Source organism: Alexandromys fortis, unplaced genomic scaffold (genome assembly GCF_014885135.2).
Source record: "Alexandromys fortis isolate MF-2015 unplaced genomic scaffold, M_Fortis_MF-2015_v1.1 scaffold_0, whole genome shotgun sequence".
Lineage (NCBI taxonomy): Eukaryota > Metazoa > Chordata > Mammalia > Rodentia > Cricetidae > Alexandromys > Alexandromys fortis.
This window is the reverse complement of record NW_026067949.1, coordinates 5,650,261-5,672,127: the sequence shown is the minus strand read 5'-3', so window position 1 is coordinate 5,672,127 and position 21,867 is coordinate 5,650,261.

Genomic DNA, 21,867 nt, shown 5'->3' with positions numbered 1-21,867 from the left:
GTCTGGCCTGTTTTAGCACTGTTGTTGGGGATTCGAACTTCAGTCCTCACGTGAATGGCTACTTCATTGACTGAACCATCGCCCCATGAGAACATAATCACTTTTGAGGACAGTGGTCTGTCCCGATGACTCACTTTTAATCCTTCGTCACACTGATCTCTGAAAGATACAATTACATTGCTACACATGAGGCCAAGATTTCTAGTACACAAACCCTTATGGAACAAGCTATGCCCAAAGGACAACCTACAGTAGGTTTGAGATAGCCTGGTGTGTGCTAAGTCCTGCAAATAATATGATTTATTGAAGGGAAAGGGTACATGTAGAGGACTGAAACTGGAGAGGGAAACAAGAGCAGAACGCAAAGGTCTTACAGGGTAGGACTATGAGCAGCTTTTCACAAGCTTGCTCTACATTCCCAGTTAGGGTTGACCTCTCTCTCTCTCTCTCTCTCTCTCTCTCTCTCTCTCTCTCTCTCTCTCTCTCTCTCTCTGTAGGAACCTGGAATCTGTTCTGGTTTCGTCACTATCATCCAGGTAAACGATATTAATGGTTGAACAAGTATGATTAATTAATCCTCTGACTTATGGGTATAAAAGTATATTGGGTTTAGAAACCATTTGTATTTCAACGTATCCCATGATCCTGGAATGTGTAGATAGTAAGAGTGATGGCTGGTGGTAAGGTGGGGGCATCAATGACATCGGGTAAACCAGACAGCAAGGGCAGGGTACCAACCCTCCTCTATTTATGGAGATGGACATTCTTCCTCTGAAAGGCATTGTGGGTGCTGGTTGTGTCCTCCAGTGCCTATGGAGATCATTTAAAGACCCAGTACTAAAAGACCTCTCCTTGGGAAAGAGCTTGGTTGCTAGGAAACCAATGGCCACTGAAAACCACACCTACAGGGCAGCTCCAGATGAGGCCCTTTCTCTTTAGAAAGGAATTTCTAATTCCTCCCTTGAGCTGTCACTGCCTACATATTTAATTTCCTTTTGGGGGGTGGGTGCAGCAGCCATCTGGCCTGCTAACAAAAGGTTTCTAACTGATTATGCAAAGTGTTCAGAGTTAAAACTTGGCCAGATGTGAGTCTTTGTTTTTTTCACCCTTCCTTTAAAATAAGAAAACTGAACAGTGAGCAGGATTTTTTTTCCTTTTCTTTTTTCACTTTTTTCTTCTTTCTTTCCCTTTCCCCTTTCCTCTCTTCTCTTTTCTCTCTTCTCTCTCTTCTCGTCTCTTCTTCCCACCCCCCTCCTCTCTAGCAAAGATTTCATCATGATCATGTGTTTTAGGGAATACTTTTGAATAAGTTTTACTGAACATGCAGAACTTCAGGCAAAGAACTTAGGTTGACATGGCGGGAGATAAGGGGAAAGAATAAGAAGAAATTTTCTATTAACACTTTATGATCAGTTTGGGAAAAGGACTAGAGATAGACAATGTAGGAAATAGGGAACAGTAAAGCTAATCTTTGTGTCATTAACCAGCAACTGACCCAACAGCACACTGCCTGATCTTTGGAGTATCCTCAAAACAGACTAGTAAGAGATATCAGTATTGAATCAGAATTCACAATATGGATTCCTCCTGCACACCCATCATGTGTGTCCATCAAAGCAAATAGTCATAGCAACTCAACCAAGCCTAGGAACAGGAATCCATGATGAAGGAAGAAGCTTGGGATTTCTTTCTAACCCTGGAACAGCTTCCTTTCCTGTGTGTATGTCCGGGCTGGAAGAGGGCATTCGACAGTTTCCTTAGAAGTAAGAGATGTCACCAGAAATTCTAGCAATGCTTCACCTAGCAGAAGTGTGTGCATACTGATGACCGCCCTCCTCTGCTCATCCTCTCATAAAACCTCAGGCTCCTGAACAGATTTGCCAAAATAACACATATAATAGCTGCCCTCAATGAATGCCTTTGAGGGAGAAATGAGCATGCCTGTCTAAGCTAAAAGAAGTTCTGTTCTGGGCTAGTCAATAAGATCAAGAAAATAAAAAAGAAGAAGGAAAGAAAGAATAGGAGGAAGGGTGGAGAGGGGAAGAGATGAGGCATGACAGTTCTACAAATAAATTATAGAAAAAAATAAAGAAAAGATTAAAGCTACAGACAGGAAGTCCAGTCTAGAAAAACAGGAAGCAACACAAGAGCAGAATCAACACCCCACAAGGGTTTAGAGGTGTTCCACAGCCCAGCAAGTTAGAATTCAACACACAGAAAATAAGTGTTCAAGGATGACAGAATAAAAAAATAGATTAGTACCCTAAAGGGTATAACATCCTGGGCTGGGAGAAGGGAATATAGGATAAAAATGTTTTCGTTACATATCTTAAAAAAAAAAAAAAACAAAGTTCAATAAGTAAAAAGAGGAACAAACATTACTGAAAAACCAGTTGCTGAAGAGATAGAGAGGCTTGGAAGAGTGCAATGAGTACAGGCTGCAAAGAGGAAAACATATAATGAGCACAGGGAAGGAAGGCAGAGAAAGGTTATCTGTCACTCAGTTCCTCTGATAAACATTAGGGACTGTACCTGCCGGCCAACATCCTCATACAAGTTACAAACAAGCAGTAAGCAGCCCGAGAGGTGAGAGATTGGGGGGGCATAAGTACCAAGAGAAGCATAAATGAGGTCAAGGGCTAAGAAATGTAGTGCAAGTAGTGGTAAAGATGCTACTGTTTTGTTCTGTTTGCTCACGGATGGCCACGAAGGATAACCACCATGAAAGTGAGACTGGAAGAAAGTGGATGATCCCACCCTTAGGATACTTAGGGGAATGAAGTTCCAGAAGGAATCACAAATACAGTGACCCTGAGGAAGAGTGGAGGTTTCAGGAACCTAGTGTGACTAGCAGAGTCAGCAGTGGGGATGGTGCTAAAAGCTGAGGGCAGAAAAGTCACATAAGCCGTTGGAGAGGTGATCTAAAACTTTGAGCATAGGAACATGCGGATCATCATGGCATCTCACTGTGGCTGATTTGTTGAGGTTAGACTACTGGGAAGATGAGCAGGGATGTGTTTCTAAGGTTCTTGGAATAACGGAAGCAAGAAACGGGGGTGAGTTACAGCAGAGAGAGGTAGCGTTTGGATGCCTTCTCCATGGTGAAATGTAGTTGGCATAATATGGGTCTTTTAAGCATGATTAGGTCATGAGGAGTCCACCATGATGAATGAATTAATCTCAGGAGAGTGGGTTAGTCATCACAAGACAGGGTTGTTATAAACTTGGCCTCTTTAGCATGAGCTGTCTCCACCCCACCTCTCTTGTTTTCCCTCCTCCTGTGATAGTCTTCACCATGTGAGTTTGAGTGTGTGGCTCTCAGATGCTGACACTCTGCATTTGGACCTCCCTGTCTCTACCACCTAAACTAAAATGAGATAAATGTGCTTTCTACCAGCTCATAGTTTGAATGTTTGATGTCCTGTTTGTGGTGTTATTGCGAAGACTGTGAAGCCCTGCTTTGAAGGCTGTGAACCCCTTAGGAGACTGGGTCTGACTGGGGAAAGGAGCTCAGTAGGGGTGGAATTTTGAAAGTTGTAGAGAGGCTCCTGGTTCTGGTCCATAGTCCTCGCTTTTTGTTCCTCCATGATGGGAACAATTCCTTCCAGGAAGGACTGAGCCCCTCTTACCCATCTGCACAAGGATAGACAGCAACCATCTAAAGCTGGGAACCCAAATAAAACTTAATTCTTTTACATTGAGTCTGCCAGATATTTGATCATGATGACACAGGAGTAATTAATACAGCCTCTGGTATTTATAAAATGCCAAGTCTACGGAATTCTGTTTTTGCAACAGAAAATGAACAAAACATGGAAATTGGTATGAAGTGGAGAAAGTCCGGGTATTTTGAAGGATATGATAATAGGATTTGCAGAATGATCCAAGGTGGAGTTATAAAACTGAGAGAAGCCAACCGTAAGATCTGAATATCCAGAAGAAATGTATTCCCATTTATGAGACTGGGAAGAATGTAGTAGAAACAAGTTTGTGACGGGATCCAGAGTCTGTCTTTAACTTCAGTTACATGCAAGGAGATGGTTGGAAGCACAGTTCTATTTCAAAGAGATGTCAGACTGAAGAGATAAATTGGGGGCTTATCAATCAATGTAAATTGAAGTCCATGAAGGAGAGAACTCAATAAATAGAACTTAAAATTTATTCAAAAATACAGCAAAAAAAAAAAAGTCTGTGGCTCTGTAGGTTGGAGTGATGTATTGTGCTTCAAAGCAATTTGATGCAGACCATCTAAGCAGAGAGAGCCTGTGTTAAAACACCCTTGTTCAGTTTCCAGGCTTGCAGAAAGAAGATTGAGCTTGTCTGGCATCCAGGAAGGATTAAGTCACAGAGGCAGGGGACAAGAATCCTGACCACAGCAGCAGTCAATAGGTGGAGGTAAGAGGCCAGTGACAGTACTTTCTGTAATGAATCACATATGGGACTGGAGAGACTGCTCGGTGGCTAAGCACTTGCTGCCCTTGCAGAGGACTCTGTTTTAGCTCCCAGCACCCACATCAGGATACTCCTACTGCCTGTTACTCCAGTTTCAAGAGACTGGATGCTCTCTTCCAGCCTCTGAGGAAATCAGGCCTGCCTCTAGAGCACACACTTGTACTTGTAGCTGCTCACACCACTCAATGAATAATAATAAATCTTAAAAAAAATCAGATGTAAACCAAGATGTTGTTCGGAAACAGGGTAACAAGACAGATAGTCTCATATAACTCACCATACTTGGGAAATAGTTACCTACTCCAGGGGAAAAATTACTTGAAAATGAAATCAGGTCACTTACAAGAGAAGTCAAAGCACACAGCACAGAGATGATGGACGTGGTGAAATGGAAGGCTGGGTCCTTTTGAGGACAGATCTAGTCCAAACAGCCGTGAGTTATTCTTACGGAGCTGAATGCAAATACTACAAGTCCTTATAGCCTAAAAATGGTGGACACTGTAACAAAAGCCAGGAGGTGGAGGAAGGCTTGGTGGGAGGAAGCTTGAGAATACTAAAGGGTTGTCCAAGGGAGTCAGCCAATACTGTGCAAAAATCAAACCTGTAGATTAGAAACACCTAATGCCACCAGTGACAATCTTGTTTATTCCTAACATTGATAGACTTAGAAAACATCAGTTACACTAAAGAAATAATGTCATTTCATTTTTATTTCTTCATTTGGATAAAAATTAAGACTAAACACTTTTGATTAAACAATGCTTATAAATCGTTCTAATTTTAGAAAATATATTAACCTATTATCTGAATTTACACATAGAAAACCATGTGGAGCTGTTCTCATTCTTTCAGGCTGGGTAGGAGTTACTCTTCTCTGGCTGTGATAAGATACCATGATCAAAAGCAACTACTAAGAGGAAGAGTTCATTTGGATTTAAGATTTCTGAAGGATAAATGTTCATCCTTACAGGGAGGCGCGGCAGCAGGAGCCAGGGCAGGAATCTGAGAGATCACATCCTCAACCACAGAAAAATGAAATTGAGAGAGTCAGAACCGGAAGCGAGATGACTGGGAACACTCAAAGCCCCATACACTGTTTCCACAGTGGTCTGTCCCTCCAGCACTACCTCACAGCCTTCCCAAACAGCCCCACCAACAGGATCGAGTGCTCAAATATGGGAACCTATAAACAGCATTTCTCATTCAAACAACCAACAGGATAAAATCATTCGAGATTTAAAGATGATATAACACGTTGTAGGTTTTTTTGTACTTTTCTACTTGTTTGAGTTTGCAAGAACATTTTGTTTTAGTTTTTTTTTGTTTTGTTTTATATCTATGAGTAGCTCCCAGAAGGAATAAGAAAGAGCACTGTTGTGGAATCCTACCACAGGAAATGTCTTGGAAGAAGAACTCCAAATAGACAAGGAACCAACAAGGAAAATGTAGATGGGCTCAAGGGGAAGGAAAATACAGGTGCCATAAACAGGAAAGGCCTGTAAAACCTTCCTTGCACTCAGTACTAGGTATATGCCACATTACTCTGGCAAAAATAAAGATAGTAACAGACAAACTCAGCAGACTTGGTGCATTCAAAGACTGAGATAACTTGTACCTGTCTCATCTGTACCAGATCCTTTGGATAACTCTTGTCCAACACATTTATTTAAGGTGGATGGCTGTTTTGTTTCTCCTGGGACCTTGTCTGTATTGGTTTGGCTGCTGGAGATGCTGAAGACTGAGTAACTAAGGTTAGTCATGTGAGAACTTTGCCTATGTGTCTGACTCCCACTGAAAGCCCCAGACACCATGGCTCTTGGGAGCTTCTCTGGTTGGTATGCATTGTCGTTGCCAGGCAGATATCATTTCTGGAGTGATGGATGGTCTGTATGTGAGAGAGGGGAATCGGGAATTCTGCTCTTGTCTTACTTGGAGGAGAGGGTATTCCGGGGCATCTTTCTCCAGGATGATTTTATATGTCTCGTTTTGCTGTAACAGGCCATCACCAAAGTATAACAACTCTTCTGATTTCAGAGTTCTTCTAACTTGTGGTTGGTCTCAGGGACCTTGAACATGACCCAGATTTTATAGACAAAGCTAAAGTTCAGAGAACTTATGTGATCTGCTCATAATCATACAGTCAGTAAACGTGTCTGGGTTTACACAAGACTTTTCTCACTCTGAAACCTAACTTTCCCCTCTGAAACAGACATTTTGAACTATTTTTCTTATGAGCTGCATACTATTTTGGGATGTGTGCACAAGAAAACATCGAGTATGCAAATTAGCAACTAGACCAGTACTTTCTGCTTGTAGAGGTTGAGGGTGGAAGGTTTTGGGACATTTCATTTGTTCCCACTCCTAACAGCCATTGAAGTGCCATGCGCTATCTCTGGGAACACTTGTGCCTTTGCACTGCCCTCCCCCATCAGCCTCCTTGAATCTGCCCAACTCCCCCATAGTTATCTAGGTCAGTGTACATCTTGTGTAGGGTGCCTGGCCATTCTGAAATGCCTAGGACTATCCAACTTCTGTTTCTATGGGTCCACTCTGCCAGAAAACCTCCAGTTCCACGCACACCAGGATGGCTGTCTATTCCGCTTCCATCTTCAGTAGCATTGCTCCTCAAACTTGAAGCTTTGTCACCTGGGACCTCTAATACAAGGCAGCCTAGTTGGTTTAGTGGCTCTGGGACTGAATCCAGAGGCTTCTGTAGAACAGACTAGCAGTATTCCCCTGAAGTGCATTCTCTGTCCAAGGGGTTTTGCCTTTTTGTCAAGCTCGGGAGTGACTCTGTTCGAGTCAGGACTGCGGTGAGTGTGGCAAGGGTGCTGAGCCTGCTTGCTTTCTCAGCATTTATTGTGCTGGATTTTAGTTCACTTTGCTGATTTTATCCACTCGCCTTGGATATCCCCAAGGGAAGAAATAGTGTCCTCAGCTTGTGTGTTCCTATTATTAACAGAATGGTGAGCAAAAATGAGGTACTAGAAAGGCCCTCGAGATGAATAGAGAAGGGAGTAAAATTCCTTAAGGGCATGCAGGGCTTGCGTCTCAGAACTAAGCTAGGAAAAGGACAATTCATATAAATAAACTCCCTTGCATGAGGGTAGAGGCAGGAAGTTCGAGGTAGGTATTCTTGAGTCCAGCCTGATGGCTATCTTAAGCCCCGAAAGACATTCCTGGCACACATGATCAGGGTCCAGGGAAAGGAAGACAGGAGTATGTTGCATAGAATAGTTTGGAGAAATGGTTGCTGGGCAATGCCCTTGAACTATGATGTCAAGGTGGCTGGAGTGCAGACTGTTTCCTTGTGAAAGCGATACTTACAACCTGGAACGCTGCCTGCCTTGTGTTGACTACCTGGAGCCCAGGTAGTTATGAAGCTACGATTCCAAACTTGACCACTAGTAAGTCCAATATGGACTATTGCTTTTTGTCAGGGGGTATTCTCAAAGGCCCAGGTAAGACTCCCTGTTCAACAGAGATGGAAGAGAGTGAGAAGTTGGCTTGGCCTGCCCATTATCATGCACACAATAAGCAGGCAGAGCAGGACACAAGTTGTCTCCCACTTTCTAAATTTAGACTTTTTTCAATGGAAATACCTCTACTTAGAATGGAAAACCATCCTCTGCCAGCCAGGGAGAGTACAGTTTTGTATCCATTGTGCTATGTTGAGGGTATGTGGGAGAGAACATTATTTCCCTCACAAGTGGTCAGAGTAGCAAACATTGACCACAGGATTCTAAGGAATGGCCACTTGTCAATGACCTCTGAATTGAGCTGCTTGAATCTGAGCTAAGCATTGTGCAGAGTCTGCTGGACTGTGGCCTGCCATAATGAGCCTTTGGCTCAAGAGATAAAGGGGAAAGAAAAGTTATTCCTGATCTTGCGATTCCCTTTATATGGGGGATTTTGACTACAACTTGATGTTATTAAATTGTTTTTAGCGCCTAATGTATTATATGTAATGTTTGCTTTCTAATGACCAACAGATGGTTTTTCGATGCTAATGAAGGGTGTATAATGACTCCCAGACTCCTAGTACAAGCTGTACAAGTCAACATGCTGTCAACTAAATGGATTCTTTGGGTAGACTTAGCACTCCCTGGGGTTGGTCACCAAGCCAGGACTCTGATTGCAATGGGCCATGGGACTTACCACCTTTGTGGTACCTCACTGCTAGGTTCTTGCAGTGAAGGCATGCTTAGATAAGATTGGCTTTGAACTGTAATGTACAGAATACACTAGGTGGGGCTTGCTGGATGGCTTGATCCAAAGATGTCATGCTTGGAGTGGATCATTTCTCTCTTTGGGGAGTGTCAAAGTCCTCTTTTATTGTTTGAGAAACAGATTTCTGTTTTTTTTTTTTTTATGAGAGTCTTATATAGACAGAAAAACAAGAAAAAAGTAAAAGGTAAAAGAAAGAAGTAAATGAAACAGTAAAGAGTAGAAAAACAGAATCTTTAAAAGTATTATCCACAGGTTAAGGATACATAGATCACTGAGTCTAAATCTGGTCTGGAATAGTGTTTGCTCATAAGCCATTTGCCAATTTCTTTTGTCTAAAATTAAGTCCTCTTTTGAATATTTTTGGAATTTTTCCTTTGGCCCTCCATGTTGGGGTGGCATAAATTTTTCTTAGCAGAAAAGCATTTCTAATGTAAAAGTAATTTTAACCTAAAAACTTTTATGTATGTCTGTGTGTGGATATGTGCATGTGACTACAGTGCTCAAAGAGGCCAGAAGAGGGCGTCAGATCTACCTAGAGATAGAGTAAAGCTGGAGTTACAGACATAGCAAGCTGCCTAATATGTGTGTGCTGGAAATTCAGCTTGGGTCCTTTGGAAGAGCAATATGCAATCTTAACGGTGAGCTAGCTCTACAGCTCTCTAACTTGTTTTATATATCTTATTAGGGTTTAATAAAGATACAGTGATTGTTTGATTTAACTGGCAAGAAGAATGGAAGAAGGCTCATTGTTGCATAGTACTCAGAGATATGTAAAAATGTGGTTTTCAGGGAAGCTAGTTTTAGATGAAGTGGCTGTGACTCTATGCTCTCTGTCCTGTATTCTTGAATGGGTCTACATATGTCATAACAGAAGACAGAAGTTTAGCTTTGTATATGCATGTATCTAGCTACCTAACTATATACATGAATACATATATGTATATGCATACATGTACACATATTCACATATGTGGTCCATTATATGTATCTTAGGATTACAGTTTCTATCAGTGTGAACTGAGGACAAATGGCATTTTAATTTAAACCTCGCCTAATTTATGGAGAGAGTATATATCACTAGGAACTTTGTAATATCACATACTACTTGGATAGTATTTGATTCTATTGCCGGTTGCTGGAGCTTTTAGTTGCTGCTATTGCTATTCTGAGCAATGTGCCCTACAATATACTTTCTTTTTGCTTTTGATGATATAACACAGACATCTTCCATGACATGATGTACAGATGATTGCTTTGTACAGCTACATAGTGGTCTACAGAGTAGAGGCGCCATAGTCTTATTCCTCAGGATAGGGTTGTAGAGGCATACTTAGTTCCTCAGACTAAAATCGTAAGTTTTGATGCATATATTTCCTTCCAGGAAATTTGAGCCAATTTATATTTCCACCAGTGGGTTATGGTAATGTCGGTGTCCCAATTCTTGGCTTTTCTTTCATTTTCTTATTTTCTTCTTCCTTTGTCCCTCCCTCCCTCCATTCCTTCTGTCCTTCTCTCTTGCTTTCCCTGTAACTCCAAAGACAGTAGTTACTCATGTAAAAACAGAATCTACAGGAAGTAATCATGTAACCTTATAGACAGCATGAAGGATAGAATCCAATTCCTTTTATATATCTCTTCTCTGATTGTCCTAGCTAGTTTCCCTATCAGGAAGGGCACCCTTCTAAGATTTACTGGACATTCTAAAGGACATCTTCTTGTGAATTTGCTTCCCATGTACCTGATCTAAGTTGAATCTGGCTACACACACAATGCTCTATTCCTTGCTTTCATTTTCTCATCCACCAATTTCTCTCAACCACATCCATATGACAGAGCAAATAGATAATTCTTTTGAATAGTTATCTTTAGTGAATGTGTGCATGGCTGTCTTTTAGAACTATTCTGTACTAGTGAACATTTAGTTCTGGCACATTCTCCATTTCTAGTATTTTTGAAATTTCCTAATTTGATAAGTGACAAAATGTTAGCCATTTTTATTGCATACAACTTCCTTGTTTCTTATTTTGTTGACTATTTCTCATATATTGTGAGTTGTCATGTGCATCTGAGGCGGTGAGTACTTGCAATCCTAGCTCTTGGATTAGGTATTTCTCTAGTGCACTTGCTATGTGTTCTGGGTCTTTTGCTTAAGTGTAGCTAAATGGCTGCTTCTTGGCAGTTGAACATGAACTGGAGAGATGCTTCTCCCTTCTGCTCCGAGGGACTTAGATACAGACAGGTCTCAGACTGTGAAGGAGATGCATGTGGGAGGACCCAGGGTCCTGGATGACACTGTGGAGCAGAGACATTCTGCCCATTCACTATGGGCTGTGATGCAGGCAAGAAATAGACTCAGGGGTAGGTCATTGTGATTTGGGGCTTAATTTTTATAGGAACTAGCATTACTTTTCACTAAAATATATGTACAGGCTCCTTGCTATCTTAAAACATTATCTTCGGCCCTCAAATAATAGAAGTTTTATTTTTAGTGTTTAGGAAGAATAAACTTGCTTAAATTCAATAGCTTCAAGGCATTTTCTCATGCTGAGAGCATTTTCTCCTACACAGCTGGCTGGCTATTTTTCATCTTTCAAGTCTTGGTTTAATTATCCTAACTCAAAGACACCTCCCCTGACCATCAATCTAACTAAGTAGCCTCCAGATAACTTACTGTCTGCCACACAGGTGGGGCGTATAGGGAAGAGGCATGGCCTTCTTCACAGCCCTTGGAGTAACTTTTGGTTCTGCATTTGCCTGTGTGTTCAAACTGTCTCCTGCTCTCCCTGCAACATCGTGAAGGAAGGCATGGTGAGAGGGTTACTCTCCCTGTCCATCAAGTTCTTAGCGGAGAGCCTGGTCTTGAGTGGTGGATATTTGGGGAGAAATGAATGGTTCCAAACATTCTCTATGTACATCTAAAAATAATCTTTAGGGAGTGCTTGTTCCATGGATAGATTTGTTGATTTCTTTTAGTAAATCAAAAGCTTTCAGAAATTTGGAACCATGTACTAAAGCCATTGGCATTGTCAGACAAGCTCATATAACCTGTATCGTTGTTGAAGTTGAGAATAAAATAGGTTGTCCGGGAGTGGCTGCCTGTCTACAACTAGAACCTGACTCTTTCTGGACATACAGCAGAGCATCCCAGAGGATCAGCAGACTCTAGACATTTGACTTCACTCCCTGTCTCTGCTCTTTACTAGTCATGGCTTCATCCATCAGCTGATGGACACTTTCGTTGCTACCATTCGTTTGATTTAGTGTTTTCATGGGTTTTGTTTGTGTGTTTCTTGTATTTTTCTTTTTTATTGTTTTTTTTGTTGTTGTTTTTGTTTGTTTCTCTGTTTGACTGTTTTCTAAAGAGAGAAGGCACAAAAATGGTGTGAAGTTGGTTGAGTGGGGAGGTGGGAGAAGTTGGCAAAAGGGAAACCACACAGAATATGCTGTATGAAAAAAAATTTCAATTAAAAATTGTATAAAAATGGGAAAAACTAGAATGTAGGCTGCATTTTTAAAGCTTTTATTTATCATTTAGAAATAAATTTATTTACATTTGAATTTTTACTTATTCTGTCCTTTAAAAACACGCTTATATAGTCTTTGAGAATTTCAGAGAATGTATTTTGATCACATCCACCCCCACTCTCCCTGCTAACTCCTCTTAGGTTTCTCCCTATCTGCATCTTTGTTCTTTTTTTATAGAAAAGCTCACACCCATTACTATATGGGGAATACAAAGTGGACTTGGTGGTTTATTAAAACAAGATTTCAAGGTGGAGATGCTGGGTGTGTTGGCACAGGTCTTGAATCCCAGTGCTCAGGAGGCTAAGGCAGGTGGAGCTATGTGTGTACAAGCCAGACTTTGTCTACAGGGTGAGCTCTAGGACAGCCAGGATTATGCTGTGAGAGCCTATCTCAAAAAAAAAGATCCATAGATAGTAAAAGGACAAAAGAAGAAGTAAGAACATGTGCTGGTATTTGCGTCGGAGGTCAGGATAAGCAGCCATCAGTGGACAGAGAGTCTAATGCATTGGCCAGTCCCTTCCTGACATCCACTGGTATTTTTCCACTAGCTCAGCTCAGTGCTGAAAATCTGGATTTCATCTTTTTCTCCTTTGGTAGAAATCTTGACTTCTGTTGAAATATTTTTGAATAAAGTCTTCCTTGCTGTTAAAACAAAATAAGAAAAAAAAAAGCCACAATACTACCTCAGTGTGGTTGGGAGATTTCAGTGGGTGATGGCGTTCTGCTTATCATCATTAAAAGGCTCTGTACTGAGAAGGTGAGGCTGGCTAATAAATTCTGAGGACTATAACCATTGTGTCAGGTGACTGTACTCATCTGCACTCACTTAAACCTCATTCATATTTATTGACCTTTTGTTTAACTGTCAGAGCCTAACTGGATGCTGGCACAGCAAAGGCATTATCTCTGTCCTTGAGAGGCTCAGGGTCCAGTGGCCCAGAAAGGACGTGTGAGCAGCTGATTGCAGGAAAGCAAGGGGTTTACAGTTGTGCAAGGGCAGTGAAAGGCCCTGCCTGGGGTGGGGTGCAGGGCAGAGGGGACATCCCTGGCTTCTGTCTAGAAAGTCCTCCAATGCAGTGGTTCTCAACCTTTCTCACACTGTGACCCTTTAACACAGTTCATCATGTTGTGGTGACCCCCAACCATAATGTTATTTTGCTGCTACTTCATAGCTGTAATTTTCTACAGTTATGAATTATAATGTAAATATCTAAGATGCAACCCCAGAAGGTTGAGAAGTGCTGGTCTAACACCTAAAGCGGTCTCGGTACAGTGTAGAGAGTATACAGGCAGGCTTGAACCTGACAGTGTTTTAAAGGCAAAAGGAATTCTGGAGCCTCTGCACACCTCCTTATGCATCTACTCACACTCCTCCCTTCTTTTGCATCAGTGCTGGGTCTCAAATCTGAGCGTGAGAGAGAGTAACCTGGAGGGGCTGCTGAAACACCAATTGCAGCTCCTTGTCTCCAGAGTTCCTTATTCAGAGGGTTACAGCAGGGTTTGCAATGTGCACTCTGACGCTACCCTGTGGCTTCCCATGGATTTGTGAGGGTATTACATATTTGGTTTCAGTATTGTTTTAGTATGGAGCTCACAGGGAAGGAGTGTTTGTTTCAATTTTAATAGTCTTTGTGTTTTAGATTTGATTTATATGTCAGTTTTTAAATCAACAATTCACTGCAAAAATTGGAAGACAAATACAAAGATTCCTCCCAAATCTCTTGCAGCCACAATTACTCTCCATACATCTATCTCTCCCCTGCTACCAACCCTCTCTAGCAGAGCTGTGCGTTTGTTACCATCTGTGAGCCTACACAGACATATTTTCATCTAATACTCATAGCTGATATTAGATCCCAGTTTGGGATACACATCCATGGGTCTGGGGAAATGTGTAATGATCTACCCACCACTTTAGCAACAAAGACAACTTCACTATAACTTCTGCACTCGGTGTCTTTATCCTTTCTTTCCTCATGCAAACCCTGGCAATCTCTAATAGTTTTACTGTCCTCGTAGTAAGCACAATGCAATATACATGGATTCACTCTCTTTGCAGCCTTTCAGATTCCGTTCTTAAACTCAGCAATATATATTTATGGTCTTTTCAAATATTTTTGTGTCTTAACAGCCCATTTCTTTTGAGTGCTGAGTAATATCTTGTTGTCTGTATGTGCTATTGCCTATCTATCCATGTAATTACTAAGAAATACCATGGTAGTTGGAATGCAACTGGCCCCCATACGTTCGTAGGGAGTGGCATTACTAAGATGTGTGGCTTTGTTGGAGTAGATATGGTTTTGTTGTAGGAAGTGTGTCACTATAGGGGTGGACTTTGAGGTCTCATATGTGCTCAAGCCACACCCAGTGTCTCAGTTCACTTCCTGTTGCCCATGGATCAAGATGTAGACCTCTCAGCTCCTCCAGCACCATGTCTGCCTGCATATGGCCATTCCCACCATACTAATAATGGATTTAACCTCTAACTGTAAGCTAGACACTCTAATTAAATACTTTCCTTTATAAGAGTTGCCATGGTCATACTCTCTCTTTAAAACAATAGAAACTCTAAGACAAATGCCTCAAGTTTGGGAAATTATCAACAAAACCTTTATCATCACTTGTGTGTAGGCTTCTGTGTGGACATAAGACTTGAACTTCTTCAAGTAAATAAATACTGGGAGCATGTTTGTAGGATTACATTTCCTCCTGCAAATGCAGCAGCCAAGGACTAGGTTGGAAGCAGAGAGCAGCTTCACCAGGCACTGGTCCTGTAGGTGCCTTGATCTTTCCATGTAGATACAACTTTCTGGCAGAGTTCTCCTGAATCTGGGAAAGCCTGTCAACATTTTCTTAGTATTACTTTGTTTGGATTCCTTGCAGGACAGGTGAACTGGAATCCACTTACTTCAAGTTTTACCTGTCTGGGGATGTCTTTATTTTTCCTTCATGTTTGGGGTGAATTTCTCTGGCTACAGAATTCTAGGTCAGTGATGGTTTCTCTCTCAAAACTACTCTAGCCTGTTCTCTTCCTGCTTACAATTGTTTTCAGAAGAAACACGACAGGATTTTTTTCCTGCCAGTAAAGTGTTTTCCCACTTGGGTTTCTTTTAGAGTTTTTATTTATCTTTCATTTTCTTTGGTTTGGGTATTACTTTCTTGACTGTTATGCTGTTAGTTTGTCCTTTTTCTGCATTTATTCTGATTGGTGTTAATTTTCTTAGGTCACTCTCTTTTTTTGAGGGAATTCTTAGTCATTATTGGTTCAATCCCAAAGTTTAATTTATATGTATTGATATTTTTGTCTACATGTATGTCTGTGCACCTAATGTATACAGTGCCTGTAGAGACCAGAAGAAGGCAACAGATTCTCTGAAACTAGAGTTACACACGGTTGTAAGCCACCATGTGGATGCTGGAAAATTAAACCTGAGTCATCTGCAAGAGCAACAATTATTCTTAACCATTGAGCTATCTTGCCAGCCCTGTTTTAAGTAAATTCTTATGTTTACTTCTTTCTATCTTGTCTTTTTTGATATTACCATTATGTGTTGAAGTAGAGGAGAAATCAGGAATTTACAGAGAATTTTGAGGTCTCTGATAGATACATAAGTGAATATTTTTGTTTATCCTAGAGTATATGAAGGCGAGCTCTGGGTTAGAGGTAAAGATTTGAGAATGAGTGGTACATAAAATCTAATGAAAACTAAGGAACTGAATGGTGTCTCAGAATTAATATAGATCCAGAAGAGATGTGGTTCAAGGACTAAATTCAATATGAGATTTAGTGTATTTAATATGTGGGTGCAACTTCAGACTAGTGTAGTAGTGAATGATATCAGTATCTAGCACAGCATAGTAAAGGAATGCAAATAAGAAATCTGAAAAGACATATAAGTGATGGACATCATTATGGATCATGTATCTAGCTCTTTGGACTGCCATAAGGTATGAAAGATAATGAACAGGGCAGGACTGGTTGCTTAGGTGTTCTCAGTGGTCTAAAGGATTGTACTTGGAGGCTGAAGAGGGTGACTTGGAATGGCAAAGGGTTATTGGATGAAGAGATAGTAGATTAGGGATAATGGATAAAGTGTGGGTATTGGTAATGTGGGAGCCTAAAATTTGAAATTTATGACCTGCTATTGCTGAAGCATGCATGGGCAGCCCATATATGGCAGTTCTGTTGAACTTGTCCATATTGGGTTTCATGGTTTAAGTTGATGAGGATGACTGATCAGGTCTCTTCTTCAAGAGGGCACCAAATCTCATTACAGATGGCTATGAGCCACCATGTGGTTGCTGGGAATTGAACTTAGGACCTTTGGAAGAGTAGGCAGTGCCCTTAGGCACTGAGCCATCTTTCCAGCCCTGGAATGTAGTGGCTTATGCAGTTGAGGTAGATAAGGGGTTAGTTGATCATCCAAAGAGAGGGGGTTTATGAAGTGGAGTTATGGTTACTAGTAGATGCATCTATGGCTGCTGTAGTGTCTCTAACACTGAGGCTTCCATCCTCTTGCCTTCTTGTGTCTGTCACAGTCCAACAGGTCTTACCCCAACAGAGTCTCCTGGCATTCTGATGCTACTGGTCCAGGATGCTGCTTTGAGGAAGATTTCAATTCACACCATCAGAGCCATTGAAATAGCTAAGAATCCTGTCAGGAATAGCATCTTATGCATCAGATAATTAATTAAAGTGTCCCCCACCCCAGAATACATTTTTATCACCAATTAGAGAGACATATGACAAGAACAGAAAGTCTCAAATTTCATACTGTATTCATTATCTGGGGATCTTGTGAAGAATACAAAGTCCTAGAGAATTTCAGGCATTCTGAATCCATAGGTTTCAGAAATATTTATATCAACAAATTTCAAGAGTGTTTCTGAGCCTGAGGTAAAAGGATTGATAAATTAAGTACATAGCTCAGCTGTTTGATTTCAGTTCAACCGACTGATTTTATTCTTCAACAGATTTTCCAAGCTATAGATATCTTAGTGAAATGAGAATAAATAATAATGATGAATAATAAATAATAAATTATCTTTGCTTGCAAGATAATCACAAGGATGAAAGAGAATAAGTACAAAAACTTTTTCAAGCAATGTCTCTGTATTACTTAGTACTATCAATATAAATATTTTGTTGGAAAAAATTTCTCTGTCCACTAAATCAAGAATACAGGAAAAAGGGAAGAGAAGAATAGAGGAAAATCTACCTTTGTTGACTTTCTTTGTTTTTAAAGAGAATCTATTAGGGTTTGTTAGGGATGATATGTGACATGATCCTTTTACATTTTTAAGCAACTGAGAAACATAAAGAGATTCACATAAGAATCAAATATCTGAGGCTAGAGAGCTGGCTCAGTGTTAGGAGCATTTGCAGTCCTGCAGAGGACCCAGGTTTGGTTTTGAGTACCCACATCATGGCTTACAATCATTTCTATCTCCAGTTCCAGGGGGTTCAAGTCTTTTCCTAGCCTCCATGATAAAAGGAATGCACTCGGTGCACATAGATCCTTTCAAGCCAAACACCCATTCACATACAATTAAAAATAATCTTTAAAAAAGAAATCAATGCCTTAAAGCAGGGTAAATTCAGCTAATTTCCTACTTTCCAGCCGTATCTCATACCACAGTCTCCACCAGTACCACAGGAGCACACACACACACACACACACACACACACACACATGCTCATGTGCACATGCACGTGGCATGTCTCATACCAATTATTGCACTATTGTTTCTGGAGTGCAGCTCTGCCTTTTCTGTTTATCTCTGATACTGGAGCAGGGACTGCGCTTCTGCTGCCAGAGGCTACCTGGTAGGATGTACCGATGTACCAATAGAACCCGGGAAGCAACTCAGACCTGTCTCTGGTTTTCAGTCTTCTCATTCCTATTAGCATCACCTAGCCTGTGTTTTATTCTGGAACGGCAGCTATTTCTAACACTTGTGAAACTTGTCTCATTACACTCCCCAAGACCCCATTACTCCTCAGGCCAACAGCAGTCACTCTGCAGATGTCTTCAACCCAGCTTGAGGGGCCTCTTCCAAATTCTGAGTTATTCTAATGCAGCCTCTTCTTGTGGCCCTGGCCTGTGGGTGGCAGTTACTACCTCTATGATGCTCTTGTGTTCTCTTTTATCCTTTCAGTTGCCTAGGTAACAGTGTCATAATTCTTTATATTAAACTCTCTCTTTTCAAATAACTGATATGATTTTTCTTCCCTGAATGTACTGTGGTGCACACTTACATAAATACACACAGGATGGAGGGCACAGAAAGAACCCTTCCCACACCATTCCTCCCAATTCAGGGTCGATGCCTGCCCCAGGTACAGGCAGACTTATGCTTAAACCAAGAGGGAAGAAGGAACTAAAAAGTACTAGAAATCTGCGTTTCTCCTGAAGAAAATACTGATGGTTTATGTCTTCCCCTGGGTGTGCTATCTTCCCAAACCTTGAATTCTTCATGTAATAACATCTTCACCTCAATCATTCTCTTCTCCTTCTTTAGAAATTACTATAGGAGTACAGAAACTCATACTTCTTAGCAAAGTGCTTCCAAATTAAATTATGTCACTTGCCCCAAACATACCAAGTGACAAGTTCATCTTAAGTGGGCCATGTCCCTGTTCTTCCCATTGCACTGTATGGCCTTTCTCAGTAGAAAAGTCCCTAATAATGAGACCAGGGAATATCTTCAGCTTAAAACTCTGGGCATAAGACTGATTCTTATGAAGAGGAGACATTTCTGTGGCCCAGAAAAAAAGTATTTGTCTTGTCTACCTCCTACCCCAAACATGGTATATTCTTGCCTTTTTTTTTTCATTGTGTAGTAATGAGCAAGCTTCATAAAGCATAGGCATAATACTTCTCATTGTTTAATGGTAGGCTTGAGGGAGAAAGAGCACATTGGTTATTGAAGTTCTTATCTTTTTCTTTTTCCCCCATCCTCTACTCAGATTTGATTTTTCTTTCTCATGCACCCACAGGACTTGCTATGTTCCTTCAGGGCTGACTTAGATTAATTCCACCCTCGTGGAAACCTTCACCATAGTCTCTCAGGCCGTTCAGCTCAGGCTGGTGTCTGGTAGCATCTCTTGCTGGTGCATCCTCTGCCGCTCACTAGAATGCAATTTCCTTAGGAGCAGGAGTCACATTTTATTCACGTATGCTTCTCTCCTGTTCAGGAGTGTTTTCACGGAAGTTGATATACATGAGGCTGGGAGTTGGAATAGAGAGAGAATGCTTCTCTCTTTCTACCAGACTCTAACAGAAAGTTAGCACGTCCGTCAGTCACGAAAACAGACAACAAGCCCAACACAGAATCAGAACTCTCCCATGTTCTCCTATTACGTTACACGTTGTTGCCGTCATCTCAGAATATCTTAAGCTCATCAGATCTCTGACACTGTGGGAGTTGCTAGACGTTTTGTTAAGCTGTGTTGTGAGACTTAGAGAAAGCTACCTTTATATTACTGTGTCGGAGTCCTTTAAACATATTTCAAAAGCTGCATTTCATATAATCTGCCTCCTTTGTGATTTTGCTTTTATCCATGCTTGTCAATGCATGATCTTGGGGAAGAATTTATAGGATTCACCAACGTGACAAAGGAATTCCTATTTTAGTACTTAACTTGACACCCAGCTCAAAGCTTTGTCAAAGAAATATATGTCTAAGAAAAGAACAAGATTAGGTAATTTCTGGTCAAAGAAGAAATATTTTATCAAATTAATAAAGTTGATATAAAAACGCATAATTTGGAAAATAAGTCCATTTAAATTCATAGTTCTTACAGTATGCCAAAAAAATTGTGAATAAGTTAAAGAGTTAAATATCCAGGAAAAATAAAGTTAACAATTCATTAATTTTTCAGGTATTTATTGGATTCTGCTATGTGCCAAACACAGTTGTAGTTATTGAACAGTAGCAATAAACAAAAGCAAATTTCCAGATGTTATAGTTTGTGTATGAAAATTTCCCCAAAGGCTCATATATTGAAGGTTTGGTCTCCAATGCCAGCAGTATTTACAGATGGGGCTTTGTGAAAACTATTGAAGCATAAAGCTTATGAATCGATTGATGGGCTGATATTATTGGAAACTGATGGAAACACTAAGATGTGGGACAAGAAGGAGGAGGAGGAGGAGAAAGAAAGTAGGTCATTGTAGGTGTGCCTTTGAAGGCTGTGTTTTTTTTCCTGCCTCTTCCTTCCTGAATGCCTCTCTCTGCTTTATTCTAACACATGCTTCCTACATGATGTTTACCCTCACTTGGGGCTCACAACAATAAGCCAGCTGACCATTTGTTGAAATCTTTGTAACCAAGAGCCAAGGCAAACTTTTCCTCCTTTAAGTATCCCCTTCCAGGCATCTTGTCCCAGCAGTGAAAAGCCTAACAGTGAAACAAGTCCTGTTGAAAATGGTGCTGGAATATTTGGGCATTCATGCAAAGAACTCTAATTCATTATCGTGCATTATAATACAAAACTTATTCCAAAATGGAGCACATGCATAATATTAAATCCTAAATCTATAAACAAGGCTAGATGAAAGTTTGAAAATCTTTATACTTTCCCAGGCAAATATTTATTACATGTAACACCAAAACTCAACCCACAAGAATAAATCGATACTTGGATCTCATCAAAATTACTGTCAATTTTAATTAGCATCATCAAGACTATGTACTGGTAAAATTCTTCAGTACTTTTTGATTGTATATCTTCTGTATTGAGTATATATTAAATATATTATGTATTAGTATATACCATATATATTAAGTATTCTTTGAGTATATATTATGGCTTCCAGTTTAGTGTTTTTATAGGACTCCTGAATATTCAAGTGAGTGGGTCTCTGCATCCATATTTGTTTCTTGTACCTTTTCTTGGGCTCTTTTTCTTCTGATTGTTTATTTTATCCTATTATGATGTGTTAGTTTTTGTTTAATCTTATTTTATTATCATATCTTAGGAAGCCTGTTGTTTTCTAATGGAAGACTGAAAGGAGATGGATCTAAATGGGAGGGGAAAGGGGGAGGAGCAAGGGGGAGTAGAGGGGTGAGAAACTGTAATAAGGATATATTATGTGAGAAAAAAATTCAAAGAAAAAGTTCTTATAGTTCATCAATTCTTCAAAAGTCTTAGCGAGTTATAGATCCAGTGTGCTCTTCACTTAGGTTTTAGACAAGCATCTATTCCAAGAAGTATAGACCTGAAGCTTCCCCTCTGTTGAAAGTCTTCACTGGCTTCCTGCTGCCTCTGCTTTCATAGTTGCCTTCCTCTCAGCACATCACAATGTGCACCTGCTCATAAAAAATTAAGTTTCCTCCCAAGATTTTGGATTAAAGGCCAACAGCTCTCACACAGTGTCCAAGGCCATTCTTTGCCCTTCAATCAGCAAATATTTATGGAGCCCTGTGTACTACCTAGAACCCTATGCTCTCATGAATCCAAAGCTCTTGCTTCTTTGGAGTTTACTCCTTGAGGAGATAAAATAACAAAACCAGTTACTTTCACAATATAGTTCTGCTCCATCTCCTTCCTCCACACTTCCTCCCTCCATTCCACAGCATTTCCCTATACCAGAGGGCAATGTGTTTTTTCCTACCTTTGTGTTTTTGTCCTTGTTTGCTATTAAATATCCTTGA